At 41.3% G+C, this 17864-nt stretch overlaps 1 long non-coding RNA gene across 4 annotated transcripts; it reads right to left on the bottom strand.

Moving 5' to 3' along the window:
• Positions 1 to 204: 204 nt before the first annotated feature.
• Positions 205 to 16783, bottom strand: LOC119457396 (uncharacterized). Of its 4 annotated transcripts, XR_007468086.1 has the most exons (5): positions 16683 to 16783; positions 14538 to 14606; positions 11600 to 11654; positions 6163 to 8255; positions 205 to 299 (listed from the first exon to the last, which is right to left on the bottom strand). It is a non-coding gene; the product is annotated as an uncharacterized LOC119457396 (long non-coding RNA). The 4 variants fall into 4 exon arrangements; XR_007468085.1 differs by lacking the exon at positions 205 to 299 and having other exon boundaries at positions 6067 to 8255; XR_007468087.1 differs by lacking the exon at positions 205 to 299 and having other exon boundaries at positions 6067 to 8255; positions 11600 to 11648.
• Positions 16784 to 17864: the final 1081 nt, after the last annotated feature.

Genomic DNA, 17864 nt, shown 5'->3' with positions numbered 1-17864 from the left:
ATGCTGAACTTGCATGACTAAGCCACCCAAAATTAACAGTGGACTGTAGAATGAGGCCGACCAGAGGTGGTATTTTGCACGAACTAGCACAAAACATACGATGATAAATACCTAAGTACTAAATTAAGAAATTGGGACTCATCACGCAAACGAGCCAAACATTGGTTTAGTGATTGCGTTGCATTTTTTAGCAGGTTACTAAGATTAAAAATTTATTTATAGTGTTTTATGAGCCAAAACCATCATATGATTCTGAGACACGCCGTCGTTGGAAGGGACTCTGGATTAAGTTGGGCCACCTGGGATTCTTTAATGTACGTTTAAATATAGTACACAGGTGTTCTTGTATTTCGCTCCCATCGAAATGTGGCCGCCATGGCCGGGATTTAATCCTGGTCTTTTTGTTTATGACTAGATTTGTGAAAGTTCCAAACAGGGTCCCCCTATATACAGGGTGATCATTTTAAGTTTACACAATTCTTAAAAATAACCTGTTGCAGATATCATAATTCTAGTCCTTAGCTGTATTTGTCAGAGATGCGGACATTACTTTCACGACAAATCGTAGCACATATTCAGCTAATTAACAAAATCCAATAATTATCTTTGAATTAAACTTTACGGCCGATATTGCAATTTACAAATTGTAGCCGGTGAGTTTGCAAGGCATATCCGCTTGGAATGAATTTCCATAATGACACCAGTTTGGAGATATATGCCATCAAACTTGCCCTAAAAATGCACTGTTTATCAACTTACATTTTTAACAAAATGCTATCTTCTCCATTGAAGCACAAAAGTAACTAGAACATTCATGTATTTCGTCCCACACTTTGGAAATAATATCTCGAAACTGGTGTCATCCTGGAAATCCATTTCAAGTAGATACATCTTGCAAGCTCTCTGGCTACCATTTGTTAATTGCAATATGCGTTGTAAACTAATCAGTTAAGAAGTTAATTACTGAAATTTTCATTCACTAATTGATTATGTGTTTCGATTTCTTGTGCTAGTAATCCGGCTCTTCAAATAGTCCAGCTCAAGGACAAGAATTATGCTGTCTGCCACAGGCAATTTTTAAAAATTCCATAAAACTTAGAAACGATCACCCTGCGTATTTATTTTCTAATAGTGCATGAGTTGTGTTCTGCATGGACACTTTAGCATGGCTACCTTGTTTAGTTGAATATTGTGCAAGCAGTGGTTTTTTCATCTACCCAGTGCAAAATATTAAGCCAGCATTGAAACATGTTGCAAATGGAGTCACGAATAAGTACCTTCCCTGATCATATCCAACAGTAGCAACTTTAGATGAAATAAGTCATGCTTTCTCATGTTCAAGTGCCTTGTTCTAAGATATTGTCACAGTATGTAATGTAACATATCGAACGTAACAATATCAAATCCTCCTTCTCACATTGGCCTCCCATCGTGTGATCCCCCAAGCTGAGGTCATTTGAAATTGCATTTAATTGCACTTGAAACAGCATATCGCTCTTATTTAAGAAGCACGTCCTATTGCAGTCACCATCCAGATATAAAATACTTGTCTGCATCAAGCTGTGAGGCAGCAGCACATTTTCTGAGGAAAAGCCTACCTTTTCTATTGAATTGGGCTGCATACTCGGAACACTACTATGCAGTTGCAGACAGGAATGTTAGTGTAGCAACCGTAACAGTGTGAACTTACATAAAGGAGCAAAACTGTGTGAACTTCAAATCATTATTCTCTCTTAGGAACCATGCTTTCCAATTATAGCATGGGAATAAAGTAACTGGCAAGCAAATCTGCATTTCATTCAAGTAATACCATACTATTCATGCTACTTTGCAGGGTGCACACTACACTACAGGGTGCACACCACGTGAATTTACGACCTTGCCACGAGTTGCTAATTGTATTGGTGTATCGTTGATCGAGAGTGGTAGAACGGGATATGTACGCCTCAGGCTAGAGCACATGTTTCGACAAGGAGACTTGGCTGGTCGAACAGGGAATGGCTCAGGCTAAATCCATTTGTTCCCTTGTAAAGATGTTGGCTTCAGCTTGTGACCTTCTTTGTTGGCCAACTCTTGAACACTAATGTCGCAACCTTCCTGTTTGCCCTCGTCTTGTTCAGCCTATTGCTGCAGACAGAAGCTGCATTTTCTTTTAAAAACATTCAATGAGGTCAAGGGCTTTGTGCATGGCAGTGTCTGCAAACAACTTTTTTTCAATGAATGACAGTTTTGGTGCCTTTCTTGAGCATTCAATAGGGAAGAACCAAAAATTAAGCTAACAGACTGGCTATGCCAACAAGTAAGCATGAAACAGGGGAAATCAAGCTCTGTATGGATGTGGAGTGCCATTTCTTCATTTCACACCATGCTTGGGGTCAGCAGGACTTCCTAAAATTGAGAAAGTTTTTGTAATGAAATACATATTAAAAGTATTCTGTTTATAATCCAAAAAAAAAGTCTATTTAGAAATTCATATTTAGGTGGAACCAGCACCAAGTAAAAAGACTAAGTAAGGGCTTATAGAAAATGACACGCCGTGCTGAATGACAACTGATTTAATTTTACAACAGACAAACAGTCAAGTACTCTGGAATGCTTGATAAAAGCCATAAAAAACCTAAGAAGCAGGGAGCAGTTACACACAATAATGTATGTGCATGGAAAATGCACCTGTCATTGGTTTGCAAACAAGTATGCCATTTCCTTATCAGTTCACAAAACAGGTCCTACACTGAAACATTTTTCCTTCAATTTGGCAATTCTGTGGGCTTTGATTATTGCTTGGGTGAGTTGGTTGCTCTTCTTACTGCTATTCGAGTATGGTGAAGTGCAATAGATGGGACAAGGTGAGGCGAGACAGACGGGAGAAGCGCAACTGACAGCTGAGCATTTATTGGAAAATTTCGCTGCAGCAGGACATGCGCCCACGACACCCCGAAACCAGGAACAAACAGAGCAGGCACAAAAAAGAAAGAAATATGGCAAAGATCGCTAACAACGCATTCACACTCTCTTATGAATGTGATGTTAATTGGGAAGAATGTGTACGCTGTCAACTGCGCACGACTGGCCCAAGAGGAATAAACAAGAAAACAGAAATAGAAGAACTAGCTGAGCTGTGGCTACCTATGAGTCGCACTTCTTTGGTTAAAGTGCCCCCAAAGCCACAATAACACACTTTTGCACTGCAAGGCAAGATCCCTCATTTCTCTTTATTTCAAACACCTAAAGTACTGTCGCAGCCTGTCACTCAGGCACTGGTCAGTCTGTCCCAAGTAAACATGACCACAGTTTAATGAATCCTGTACACGACAGAAATAGCGCATGGGACATCTGACACTCACGTTTCGTCATACAGTATTTCCTAATTTGACTACCCGTGACGCATTTGCACGGTTGTGCCGACTTGCATGGCACAGAAAAGACAAGATCCACCCATACTTCCCTGCTACTTTCCTTAAGTTGTGTGAAACCTCAGCAACACATCCACCCCTTCAAGGGGGCAACACTTATGTGCGTAAGGTTTCACACAACTTGATGAAAGTCACAGGGAAGTATGGGGTGGTTCCTGTGTTTCCTGCACCATACAAGTTGGCACAACTGTGCAAACGCGTTATGGGTAGTCGAGTAAGGAAATACTGTACGAGGAAACACGAGTATCAGTATGTCTCATGCGCTACTTCTGTCATGTGCAGAATTCCTTCAAGCAGCGGTCGTGTTTACTTGGGACAAACTGGCCAGTACCTGAACGACAGGCTGTGACAGCACTTCAGTTGTTTGAAATAAGAAGAGGTTGGATCTTGCCTTGGACTGCAAATATTGCGGTTGCTATGTGTAGTTGAAGAATGTGGAAGTTGTAGGTCATGGAGAAACAAAATTAGAATGCGAGCTTTTTGCAGCAGTGTTAATTGAAAATTATTTTCAATTCTGGATCTGATATGTGAGTTAGCGTGGCTTTGGTGGCACTTTAAACAAAGAATCGCTATTCACAGGTAGCCACAGCTAAGCTAGTTCTACTTCTGTTTCATTTTTTATATCTCTTGTGCCAGCTGTGCGCAGTTGACCAGCGTACACATGCTTCCCAATTATCACGTTTGAAGAAAAGTTCGTGCACATGTTGTTAGCAATTTTTGTCGTATTTCCTTGTTTTTTTTGTGCCTGCTTTGTTTGTTGCTGGTTTCAGGTGTCTTGGGCACATGCGAGCATTGTCCTGGTGCAGCAAAATTTTCCAATAAACTTTCACAGTTGTCAGTAGAGCTTCGCCCGTCTGTCTCACCTCATATTGTCCCATCTATTGCACTTCACCGTACTCTAATATGCATCACCAACTGGCCCAAAGTTCTACTTTCTGAAGTTTTTATTGCTACTTCGCACTAGTCAAAGTCAGGCCAACAGCCATACTGCATACAATGTAGCTATATGGACTGGCAGTTCATGTCATGGATTTATTCTGGCTTAATGGCATCACAGAAAGTAAACAAAGATGACAAGCAGGATACAAGTGCCTACTCTCAACTCTAGCTTTAATAACAAAACAGAAATCGCACATAACATGTGGTGACATGAAGTGACGTCATTCATTCAAAAACAATTTCTTCTTCCAATGTAACTGAGAATGAGCGATGCATTTGTCCTTTGCATTGTGAATCTGCCAAAGCTTAATTATCTTATGTACTCTCTGGTCATAATTTCTGTTCAATGCAGAAGTTTGGGCTTGTTTGTGATAACGGAACTTGGACATCATAACACGCAGGAAAGAATGCGAACACGAAGAGATATAGACTAGCGCCCATCCAGTCTGTGTCTCTTTGGGTCGGCATTCCATTGTGCTTGTTATGATGTCCAAGTTCCATAATTTTAGGCTATAACGAGTTTTGTGGAACACAAGAATAAACCAGCATTGTTTAGAGTATGTTGCAATGTGCGGATGAGATTTGTTAGGCACAAGCCTGATTCACCCCAATCTCAAGTTCATACAATATAGGCATAACAAGATTGCCATGGCCAACTGTACACAACCTCTGTTGCACAGTGCATCACCTCCTTCAAATCGTGCCACACGCAACAACCAAATTGTTTTCCTGGCTGCAGTATTTTTTCTCACATCAGAGCAAATCTCTGTTCACAAGCTTCCTACAGAAAGAAAGGCATTTAGCCCATAGGGACCAAGTGCGCTTTTGCCCATGAAAAAGCACAAGAGCATACGAAACAACTGCGACCATTTTTTACTTGGCTCATCTCATTCATTATATTCCATCGTCATGCCTAATTAAGTTGTGCAAATCATATTTTCACAGGCCCTTGTTAAGACGGTTTTGTGCTGTGACAAAAAAAAAGGCAGAAGTAAAAAATAAAGAAGGTTGGTTGTGGCTCACGGCATAATATGCATCCGGCAAACTAGGCCACAAGTGTTGTGTACAGTCTGGAATCCTCAAAAGGTTGTGCCTACATTGGACAGATGGGATGCTGTATTAATGCGTGTCAGGACTTGTTGCTGGGCTAGTTGGTTCATCTTATTCCGTAGTGTTTAGACGCAACCAAGGACAGAAAAAAGTCAGGACAGGAAAGAACGCTCTTTCCTGTTCGCTCTTTCCACGAACGGCATAAACACGAAAGTGTTTTATGCCGGGGTCCACCAAGACTTCACTGACGTATTTCCGTCACGGAAATACGTCATAGAACATAATACAAAGAAAGAAACCAGAAGAAAAAGTTCCACAAACATGCAAAATTTGGAAATCGAACCCACGACCTCTCGGTCCGCGACGATAGATCGCCGAGCGTTTAACCCATTGCGCCACAAACGCATTTGCAGAGAGCTACACAGACGCGCCTTATATATCTAACACTCCTCCGTGTACCCGTGCTCTTGCTCGGGGCGGTGCCGCCGCCTACGAGCAGAAAAGAGAAGTACTGCATTATGACACTAACGCGCACCGACAGTGAACGCTTCGGTGGTCTCAGCACTACGACGCCTCGATGCCAGCATTCGAAGGGACGCTGACACCAAGAAGCTAAAACATTTGGTTTAGTGATTGCGTTGCATTTTTTAGCAGGTTACTAAAGATTATAAATTTATTTATAGTGTTTTATGAGCCAAAACCATCATATGATTCTGAGACACGCCGCCGTTGGAAGGGACTCTGGATTAAGTTGGGCCACCTGGGATTCTTTAATGTACGTTTAAATATAAGTACACAGGTGTTCTTGTATTTCGCTCCCATCGAAATGTGGCCGCCATGGCCGGGATTTGATCCTTGGTCTTTTTGTTTATGACTAGATTTGTGAAAGTTCCAAACAGGGTCCCCTATATACAGGGTGATCATTTTTAAGTTTTACACAATTCTTAAAAATAACCTGTTGCAGATATCATAATTCTAGTCCTTAGCTGTATTTGTCAGAGATGCGGACATTACTTTCACGACAAATCGTAGCACATATTCAGCTAATTAACAAAAATCCACTAATTATCTTTTGAATTAAATACTTTACGGCCGATATTGCAATTTACGAATTGTAGCCGGTGAGTTTGCAAGGCATATCCACTTGGAATGAATTTCCATAATGACACCAGTTTGGAGATATATGCCATCAAACTTGCCCTAAAAATGCACTGTTGATTAACTTACATTTTTAACAAAATGCTATCTTCTCCATTGAAGCACAAAAGTAACTAGAACATTCATGTATTTCGTCCCACACTTTGGAAATAATATCTCGAAACTGGTGTCATCCTGGAAATCCATTTCAAGTAGATACGTCTTGCAAGCTCTCTGGCTACCATTTGTTAATTGCAATATGCGTTATAAACTAATCAGTTAAGAAGTTAATTACTGAAATTTTCGTTAACTAATTGAACATGTGTTTCGATTTCTTGTGCTAGTAATCCGCCTCTTCAAATAGTCCAGCTCAAGGACAAGAATTATGCTGTCTGCCACAGGCAATTTTTAAAAATTCCATAAAACTTAGAAACGATCACCCTGCGTATTTATTTTCTAATAGTGCATGAGTTGTGTTCTGCATGGACACTTTAGCATGGCTACCTTGTTTAGTTGAATATTGTGCAAGCAGTGGTTTTTTCATCTACCCAGTGCAAAATATTAAGCCAGCATTGTAACATGTTGCAAATGGAGTCACGAATAAGTACCTTCCCTGATCATATCCAACAGTAGCAACTTTAGATGAAATAAGTCGTGCTTTCTCATGTTCAAGTGCCTTGTTCTAAGATATTGTCACAGTATGTAATGTAACATATCGAACGTAACAATATCAAATCCTCCTTCTCACATTGGCCTCCCATCGTGTGATCCCCCAAGCTGAGGTCATTTGAAATTGCATTTAATTGCACTTGAAACAGCATATCGCTCTTATTTAAGAAGCACATCCTATTGCAGTCACCATCCAGATATAAAATACTTGTCTGCATCAAGCTGTGAGGCAGCAGCACATTTTCTGAGGAAAAAGCCTACCTTTTCTATTGAATTGGGCTGCGTACTCGGAACACTACTATGCAGTTGCAGACAGGACTGGTAGTGTAGCAACCGTAACAGTGTGAACTTACATAAAGGAGCAAAACTGCGTGAACTTCAAATCATTATTCTCTCTTAGGAACCATGCTTTCCAATTATAGCATGGGGATAAAGTAACTGGCAAGCAAATCTGCATTTCATTCAAGTAAATACCATACTATTCATGCTACCTTGCAGGGTGCACACTACATTCCCTTCAAACGTGAATTTACGACCTTGCCACGAGTTGCTAATTGTATTGGTGTATCGTTGATCGAGAGTGGTAGAACGGGATATGTACGCCTCAGGCTAGAGCACATGTTTCGACAAGGAGACTTGGCTGGTCGAACAGGGAATGGCTCAGGCTAAATCCATTTGTTCCCTTGTAAAGATGTTGGCTTCAGCTTGTGACCTTCTTTGTTGGCCAACTCTTGAACACTAATGTCGCAACCTTCCTGTTTGCCCTCGTCTTGTTCAGCCTATTGCTGCACACAGAAGCTGCATTTTCTTTTAAAAACATTCAATGAGGTCAAGGGCTTTGTGCATGGCAGTGTCTGCAAACAACTTTTTTTTCAATGAATGACAGTTTTGGTGCCTTTCTTGAGCATTCAATAGGGAAGAACCAAAAATTAAGCTAACAGACTGGCTATGCCAACAAGTAAGCATGAAACAGGGGAAATCAAGCTCTCTATGGATGTGGAGTGCCATTTCTTCATTTCACGCCATGCTTGGGGTCAGCAGGACTTCCTAAAATTGAGAAAGTTTTTGTAATGAAATACATATTAAAAGTATTCTGTTTATAATCTAAAAAAGTCTATTTGGAAATTCATATTTAGGTGGGACCAGCACCAAGTAAAAAGACAAAGTAAGGGCTTATAGAAAATGACAAGCCGTGCTGAATGACAACTGATTTAATTTTACAACAGACAAACAGTCAAGTACTCTGGAATGCTTGATAAAAGCCATAAAAAACCTAAGAAGCAGGGAGCAGTTACACACAATAATGTATGTGCATGGAAAATGCACCTGGTCATTGGTTTGCAAACAAGTATGCCATTTCCTTATCAGTTCACAAAACAGGTCCTACACTGAAACATTTTTCCTTCAATTTGGCAATTCTGTGGGCTTTGATTATTGCTTGGGTGAGTTGGTTGCTCTTCTTACTGCTATTAGAGTATGGTGAAGTGCAATAGATGGGACAAGGTGAGGCGAGACAGACGGGACAAGCGCAACTGACAGCTGAACATTTATTGGAAAATTTCGCTGCAGCAGGACATGCGCCCACGACACCCCGAAACCAGGAACAAACAGAGCAGGCACAAAAAAGAAAGAAATATGGCAAAGATCGCTAACAACGCATTCACACTCTCTTATGAATGTGATGGTAATTGGGAAGGATGTGTACGCTGTCAACTGCGCACGACTGGCCCAAGAGGAATAAACAAGAAAACAGAAATAGAAGAACTAGCTGAGCTGTGGCTACCTATGAGTCGCACTTCTTTGGTTAAAGTGCCCCCAAAGCCACAATAACACACTTTTGCACTGCAAGGCAAGATCCCTCATTTCTCCTTATTTCAAACACCTAAAGTACTGTCGCAGCCTGTCACTCAGGCACTGGTCAGTCTGTCCCAAGTAAACATGACCACAGTTTAACGAATCCTGTACACGACAGAATTAGCGCATGGGACATCTGACACTCACGTTTCGTCATACAGTATTTCCTAATTTGACTACCCGCGACGCATTTGCACAGTTGTGCCGACTTGCATGGCACAGAAAACACAAGATCCACCCATACTTCCCTGCTACTTTCCTTAAGTTGTGTGAAACCTCAGCAACACATCCACCCCTTCAAGGGGGCAACACTTATGTGCGTAAGGTTTCACACAACTTGATGAAAGTCACAGGGAAGTATGGGGTGGTTCCTGTGTTTCCTGCACCATGCAAGTTGGCACAACTGCGCAAACGCGTTATGGGTAGTGGAGTAAGGAAATACTGTACGAGGAAACACAAGTATCAGTATGTCTCATGCGCTACTTCTGTCATGTGCAGAATTCCTTCAAGCAGCGGTCGTGTTTACTTGGGACAGACTGGCCAGTACCTGAACGACAGGCTGTGACAGCACTTCAGTTGTTTGAAATAAGAAGAGGTTGGATCTTGCCTTGGACTGCAAATGTTGCGGTTGCTATATGTAGTTGAAGAATGTGGAAGTTGTAGGCCATGGAGAAACAAAATTAGAATGCGAGCTTTTTGCAGCAGTGTTAATTGAAAATTATTTTCAATTCTGGATCTGATACGTGAGTTAGCGTGGCTTTGGTGGCACTTTAAACAAAGAAGCGCTATTCACAGGTAGCCACAGCTAAGCTAGTTCTACTTCTGTTTCATTTTTGATGTCTCTTGTGCCAGTTGTGCGCAGTTGACCAGCGTACACATGCTTCCCAATTATCACGTTTGAAGAAAAGATCGTGCACATGTTCTTAGCCATTTTTGTCGTATTTCCTTGTTTTTTTTGTGCCTGCTTTGTTTGTTGCTGGTTTCAGGTGTCTTGGGCACATGCGAGCATTGTCCTGGTGCCGCAAAATTTTCCAATAAACGTTCACAGTTGTCAGTAGAGCTTCGCCCGTCTGTCTCACCTCATATTGTCCCATCTATTGCACTTCACCGTACTCTAATATGCATCACCAACTGGCCCAAAGTTCTACTTTCTGAAGTTTTTATTGCTACTTCGCACTTGTCAAAGTCAGGCCAACAGCCATACTGCATACAATGTAGAGCTATATGGACTGGCAGTTCATGTCATGGATTTATTCTGGCTTAATGGCATCACAGAAAGTAAACAAAGATGACAAGCAGGACACAAGTGCCTACTCTCAACTCTAGCTTTAATAACAAAACAGAAATCGCACATAACATGTGGTGATATGAAGTGACGTCATTCATTCAAAAACAATTTCTTCATCCAATGTAACTGAGAATGAGCGATGCATTTGTCCTTTGCATTGTGAATCTGCCAAAGCTTAATTATCTTATGTACTCTCTGGTCATAATTTCTGTTCAATGCAGAAGTTTGGGCTTGTTTGTGATAACGGAACTTGGACATCATAACAAGCAGGAAAGAACGCGAACACGAAGAGATATAGACTAGCGCCCATCCAGTCTGTGTCTCTTTGGGTCCGCATTCCATTGTGCTTGTTATGATGTCCAAGTTCCATAATTTTAGGCTATAACGAGTTTTGTGGAACACAAGAATGAACCAGCATTTTTTAGAGTATGTTGCAATGTGCGGATGAGATTTGTTAGGCACAAGCCTGATTCACCCCAATCTCAAATTAATACAATATAGGCATAACAAGATGGCCATGGCCAACTGTACACAACCTCTGTTGCACAGTGCATCACCTCCTTCAAATCGTGCCACACGCAACAACCAAATTGTTTTCCTGGCTGCAGTATTTTTTCTCACATCAGAGCAAATCTCTGTTCACAAGCTTCCTACAGAAAGAAAAGCATTTAGCCCATAGGGACCAAGTGCGCTTTTGCCCATGAAAAAGCACAAGAGCATACGAAACAACTGCGACCATTTTTTACCTGGCTCATCTCATTCATTATATTCCATCGTCATGCCTAATTCAGTTGTGCAAATCATATTTTCACAGGCCCTTGTTAGGACGGTTTTGTGCTGTGACAAAAAAAGGCAGAAGTAAAAAATAAAGAAGGTTGGTTGTGGCTTACGGCATAATATGCATCCGGCAAACTAGGCCACAAGTGTTGTGTACAGTCTGGAATCCTCAAAAGGTTGTGCCTACATTGGACAGATGGGATGCTGTATTAATGCGTGTCAGGACTTGTTGCTGGGCTAGTTGGTTCATCTTATTCCGTAGTGTTTAGACGCAACCAAGGACGGAAAAAAGTCAGGACAGGAAAGAACGCTCTTTCCTGTCCTGACTTTTTTCCATCCTTGGTTGCGTCTAAACACTACGGAATTAATGCGTGATTGGGGGAGCATGACTCATCTGTGTGAAACAACCTGCCCTCATGCATTGTGAAACACTAACAAATGTGGCAGCAGTACTGTGTTCAACAAAACTCACATTGTAGCCACGCATCATGACCAGACAGCATGCCAGGCAATTGTGGCTTCTGAAACTTAAAAAGAATGACAAATGCATCAGTCATCTATCAGTTGCACTGCACGAAAAATTTTAATAGATAACATCACATCATATCACCACTTGTTATTATATATTGTCTGTTTCTTGATTATAAAGCTTGAGGTGAGAGCTGAGGCTTGTGTCATGTGTGCACATCTTTGTTCACTTTTTGTGGTGCCATTACACCAGAATTGGGATAACCAAATGGCCACACGCTGCTTTTGTCACATTATAGTGGTGCTCGCAAAGCAGGAAGACAATGCACATAATACCACGCCATGTCAGCATGCCCACTCTTTGCAAACACAGCAGATTACCTCTAGAACAAGGTGTGCAGGCTGCCTATGTGCTCAGCTGCATCGACAGCCATGTGCGGCGATGGCTGCACTAGAAAACAGGACGTGCACACCAACTGCCCCCTTGGGCCCCTTTCAGGACCCTCTTAAAAGCTAAGTTTGTAATTTCTTGTTTCTGTTATAGGCTAGTGCAAACAAATGAATTAGTCTTATTCCCATTAGGAAATTTTGTAGATTAGGTAGACAATTTATGAAAGCATAGATTTATTACTTTTCACCTTTCTGTCGGAATATCGTACAAATGCATAAGCAGTACTTATCACCTTGTTTCATGTAAGATTTTTTCCATGCTGAAAGAAAGGCATACATTTAAAAAATAAGCTTGGTTGCAACGTGTGAAGGAATTGTGTGAAGTCACATAAAGGGTTGCTGAAATAAAATATAGTCGCGACCTTCCTGTGACTGACTTTATCTAACACACTGAAAAGGAAAATGACCTTTTAAACAACAGACTCAAAAAGAAGAAAAAAACCCACAGCACATTATTACAAGAACTGCAGCGCAATAACACCCAAGGACGACACAAAGAAACGACCAGGACGAGCGCTGCACTTACAATAGGTTTTATTGTAGCCAATTTCACATATATTTCATTACACAAACGTCATTAGCTGCACATGCGTAGAAAGACCATCTCTTTATCTGTGAGTTGTATCGATGGCATGCTAACACACCTTCCCCCCCCCCCTAGCCGGGAAATATGTTCTGCTTCAATAATTTCTCGAGTGAAGCGCGATTTGCTTTTCATAATGACAGACGTGTTATGTAGGTCAGGTGAACAATCCTTACATGTTAAACAATGACAAGCCAGGAAACCTTGAAAGTCTTTCCCTTCATGCACGTTTTTCACGTAGTTTCCATGCTCCCTAACACTTAAGCTAACGTTGACGCATCTCCCAGATTGGCCAACATACACCTTTCCGCATCTTAGAGGGATTTCGTAGACTACACCTTCTGCACAATCAACAAAGGGTGGAGGGTGCCTATGTGTTGTGCCGCAGGCTTGCTGCTTTCTTACCTCTGGGTGGGTCATTGTGCAGAGCTTGGACAGCCTGTTAGGTGCGGTGAATACAACTTTTACGTCGTACCGCTGGGTCACCTTTTTCAGGTTGTGTGAAAGCTTGTGAACATACAGTATCACCATGCAGGCAGAAGGTAGCTGTGATACCGTATGTACACAAGCTTTCAGGCAACCTGAAAAAGGTGACCCAGCGGTACGACGTAAAAGTCGTATTCACCGCACCTAACAGGCTGTCCAAGCTCTGCACAATGACCGACCCATAGGTAAGAAAGGAGCAAGCCTGAGGCACAACGCATAGGCACCCTCCACCCTTTGTTGATTGTGCAGAAGGTGTAGTCTACGAAATCCCTCTAAGATGCTGAAAGGTGTACGTTGGCCAAACTGGGAGATGCGTCAATCTTAGGATAAGTGTTAGAGAGAATGCAAACTATGTGAAAAACGCATGAAGGGAAAGACAAGGTTTCCTGGCTTGTCAATGTTTAACATGTAAGGATTGTTCACCTGACATACATAATATGTCTGTCATTATGAAGAGCAAATCGCGCTTCACTCGAGAAATTGTTGAAGCAGAACGTATTGCCCGGCTAGAGGAAAGGTGTGTTAGCGTGCCATCGATACAACTCTCAGATAAAGAGATGGTATTTCAACGCATGTGCAGATAATGACATCTTTGTTGGATAGTGCATATATATGTGAAATTCGCTACAATAAAACCTGTTGCAAGTTCACCGCTTGTCCTGGTCATTTCTTTGTGTCGTCCTTGTGTTTTATTGCGCTGAAATTCCCGTAATAATGTACCAATGTGCCCAACTCGCCACATTATTCATGTTTTAAGCGTTGTATGTGGGCGTCTTGGTTGCAAAATAACCTAAATCTTGCATCCTAGTCTGGTGCGTAAGGCATAAAAGGCTCTTAGCGGAGTCACCTGATGCTTTTATATAGGTTATTCAGTTTGCATGATCTTCCACAGAAGTAGCTGTAGGCACTTTTGCCGCAATGACAGTACTGTTCACAGTATTCGTCGCGGGGAGCGCGGCTTGCCACTTGTAGCGGTCACAGATATTGATCGCCGACTGTGCCAAAATATGCAGCGGTCTGAGTAAAATCACTAACCAAAAGAAAAAGACATCACTTGGGTTCAAGAAACGAGACAGAGTAACCCGAGAAATAGTTCAAGGCTCCAATACACAAACTGTCGCTCTTAAGAAATGGTGTTTCTCATAACATTTTAATACAGTCCCTAATTTAGTACAAGTTTTCGTATGATGTTTTGGTTTCTTCTACACTACAATGATGTTGCTTGTTAGACACTGGTGTTTTGATGTGCACGTTCTTTTGTATTGCTATAAAGACAACTGTGAAAAAAGATTTGCCTTTGTAACTAAAGTTTGGAGACAGTGCCTGTCAGCTCATATTTTAATCTGTTTTTCATTTCATCTGTGCAATTACACCAAATGTAAACTACAAAAATACCCGTAGTCAGAATCACAAAGGTACACACCTGTGTAATGATTCTGCTGAGATCCTAGGAGTGGTCAGCCACACAATGCAGCACAGGTAGAATGGCATCCTGAGTTAAAACAAAATAATAAGAATTGTAAGATGCATATCAAAAATTTTATGCTGTGAGGCATTTCGCATGTATACTAATCACCACATTTGCATGCAAAACAGTTTTGCAGAATAGTTAAGCAAGGTAAATCAATGTCTGGCCACGGGACTGTCAGCCAGTGCTACTCATGGCAATGGTGGCGTATATAGCATATCGTTTCAAGTGCAGCTTTTGCAGGGTACATGAATTCAAGAAAACTTAGGTTCACATAATACATGAGACCTACAGTTAGAAGGATGTGTTACATCCAGCACCAAGGCCACGAGTGGCCTTGCCTAACGCTTCCAGGGCCAGACTTAGTACACACACAGAAATTTGCAACAAAGTGAACAGGAGGAAGAGCTGTTGCTTTAACTCAATAAAAGATTGCATGCTTCATGCAGATGTGAATACAGCTCCTATCAGCAACGAGTTGTCCTTTGGTCCACTTCACTTCTGTTCTTTTTTTCTTTCCTTGTCTTCATTGTTTGTTGGTGGCATATGGTTGTGACGAGCAGCTCAGTTCCTATTCTTGTTTTACTACATGGTGTAAAATCATCCAAACGTGCTTAAGCCTCTTAAGAGTAAACTTCAACCATTTTGTTTGAACAATATTTTTCTCTTAGTGTCACACCTTAATGTACTGCTAAAAAATGCTCGACAATGCTATACAGAAGAACCTACATCCACACAATCACACATCTGAATAAAACTGCACAGTCTATGACTTAAAGATGTATACATACACATTTTATACATGTCTACAATGAAAATATATGTTACTGTTCTAATATGCACACTTAGCATACTGCATAACAGTCAACTGGTTCCAAAATGTTTTTTTTTGTTATCACACATACGATGGCTCCAATTACAAATTTAATTCTGGCAGTGACTGAAGACACTCCCAAAAACTTTCTAATGCAATCAACGAGAATTTTCAAATTTAGAGCAGTTGGACACAAATAAGGCAAATAGTTTTATAATCCTAAATAACGAACTGTTATTGTATATGACGGTAAAAGGCCATGCTCCTGAAACATCAGCACTGTTTATCATATAAGCCCATTATTATATTTTTACTTACTTTCCTAAGGATTGCGCTGAGTGATCTGCTCATGTGAAAATGTTTATGCATAGCTGTGTCGTGTTATCACTTGTGTTTTCGCATTTGTATTAATGCTACTTTATGTGCATGCAAGCGTGCCCATACTACCTTAAGCTTAAGGCCAAACACTATGCTTACACGGTACATGCATTTCATAATACTAAGCAGTGGACTTAGAGAATGAGCAACTGTATTAAAAAGTGTGGTTCTTTGGACACCCATCAAATGACATTTGCCTGGAAAACAAACATTTTGCTAAAATCATGACTTAATCCAATTGGTACTAAGCATAAAGCATCAATCAAGAAACTTGCATTTACCAGACACCACAATAGACACTAGGACCTCTTTGGCTTATTCACAGTCTGGCACAATGTGCTTAAGCTGCCTGTAAACCCTGGAAAGTGTTCATGATACTTTTTTTAAATAAATGGGAAAACTTGAGAAGGACCTTACATTAGGTTCGGTGAAGCAAAGCAACTTTTTAAGAATTCCACTCTGTTTATATGCATATGTTCTATGCATATGATGGTGAAGGCAAATGATGTACTTGAACTGTGTTTTTAACACGCAATACTAGAGAGCACAGTTTTGCAATAATGTGATAGAGAGCAATGATAATAATGCCACACAAAACAACCTAGTGAATATTTTTTTAAACTAATTGCACAAGGTTTTCGTCGTTATTCTGATGTACACATCTGCACACTGTGCACCAAGTCTTGTCGGTTTTATTTTTGTCACATAGTAATTTACATGATACATTTTTCCTCAATTATGTCATGTTGGGCTCCTTCAGTATTTTTATTTTCTTACTGGAACACACATGCCTATATATATCTTCTGCCCCATGGAACAGGTGTCACAGCATTCCCTCTAACTGAAGCCACAAAACTAGCCATTGCAGGTAAAAGATACAGGGTAAAAAAAACTAGGTAAGAGCCTACCTATGCCTCTGTTGCTGAAAAGGGGAACTTGGAAGGCGTCTGATGTCCGGCTATGAAGCTGCTTCATCCTTACAGCTGGCAATGAAACAGCTGCAGTCTTGAAACACAAGTAAAAAATTAGACACATCAATGTTACATATATAGCCCGCAACAGCATGGCCGCAAGTTGATACGGGATTACTTCCGCTGCTACGCTGAGTTTTGTATGCTGTTCAGCTTACATTATTGGTAAACAATGCTTGCCAAAATTTCACATTTTAACAGGCTTTACTCTTTACAACAAAAGCTGTTACCCAACTCATGCCCATATGCACTTAAGCCATGAAATGTTTACTGATCACATAAACTGAATGGCTTCCAAGACAAATTATTTCGGTCAAGAGGATGCATAATTAATGAGTGTCACTGACATTGAATACCAAGGTAGTATCTCTTTTTACAATAGACAATGGCGGACCTAAAGCACATTTTTGTCAGATTTGGGTTGATCAGCCAGCCATTCTTTTTTTTACCAGCAGCAGGAATTGAGTTAATATTACTCGTGCACAGTACGATCACACTGTCAAGTGTGATAAGATCCTGAGTTTGAAAGGGCGACATTGTATGAATTTTGTATGTAGAAGTCAAAACTGAATATCTGTACGCAATGGTGCAGCAGCAAAACAAACATTAAACAAGTCAAGGCATCCAGTGCACAGAGCGGGCAGTCGAATAATAACATTGTACAATCGCCGACTATATAGATATTGCATAGTGCTTGCATGGGAGGCGTAGTCACTGCATCAGCAAATAACACAGCCACCGCGCTACGTTCCCGTGATCTATCACCGCCAACGCTGTCGCGTAAATTAATGTTTGGTCAAGCCAACCGCATCGTTTTCTGCTCGCGAAGGGTAGAAAGACGGCGTATCCGGTAATGTGAACGGTAATCTAAAGACCAAAGTCGACGGGTGCTGGCTCCCCAAGCTGCGCGGCTAGGCGCAGCAATCGCGCACTGCCTGCACAATCAGCGGCGTGGGCGCAAAGAGACAGACGCCGGCCCGGAGCGTGCCGGCAGATCTACACAGTGCACGCTTAGTAAGCGACCTACTGCACACAACCGTACGAGGGGATTGGCGCCACGTAAGCGGCAGCTAGCAGATACCGCGCACAAAGAAGTGCCGAAACCCGCACACACGCGCG

The sequence above is a fragment of the Dermacentor silvarum genome, chromosome 7 (genome assembly GCF_013339745.2).
Source record: "Dermacentor silvarum isolate Dsil-2018 chromosome 7, BIME_Dsil_1.4, whole genome shotgun sequence".
In the NCBI taxonomy this organism is placed as follows: domain Eukaryota; kingdom Metazoa; phylum Arthropoda; class Arachnida; order Ixodida; family Ixodidae; genus Dermacentor; species Dermacentor silvarum.
The sequence above is the reverse complement of the archived record's forward strand: the minus strand, read 5'-3'. Positions and strand labels throughout refer to the sequence as shown.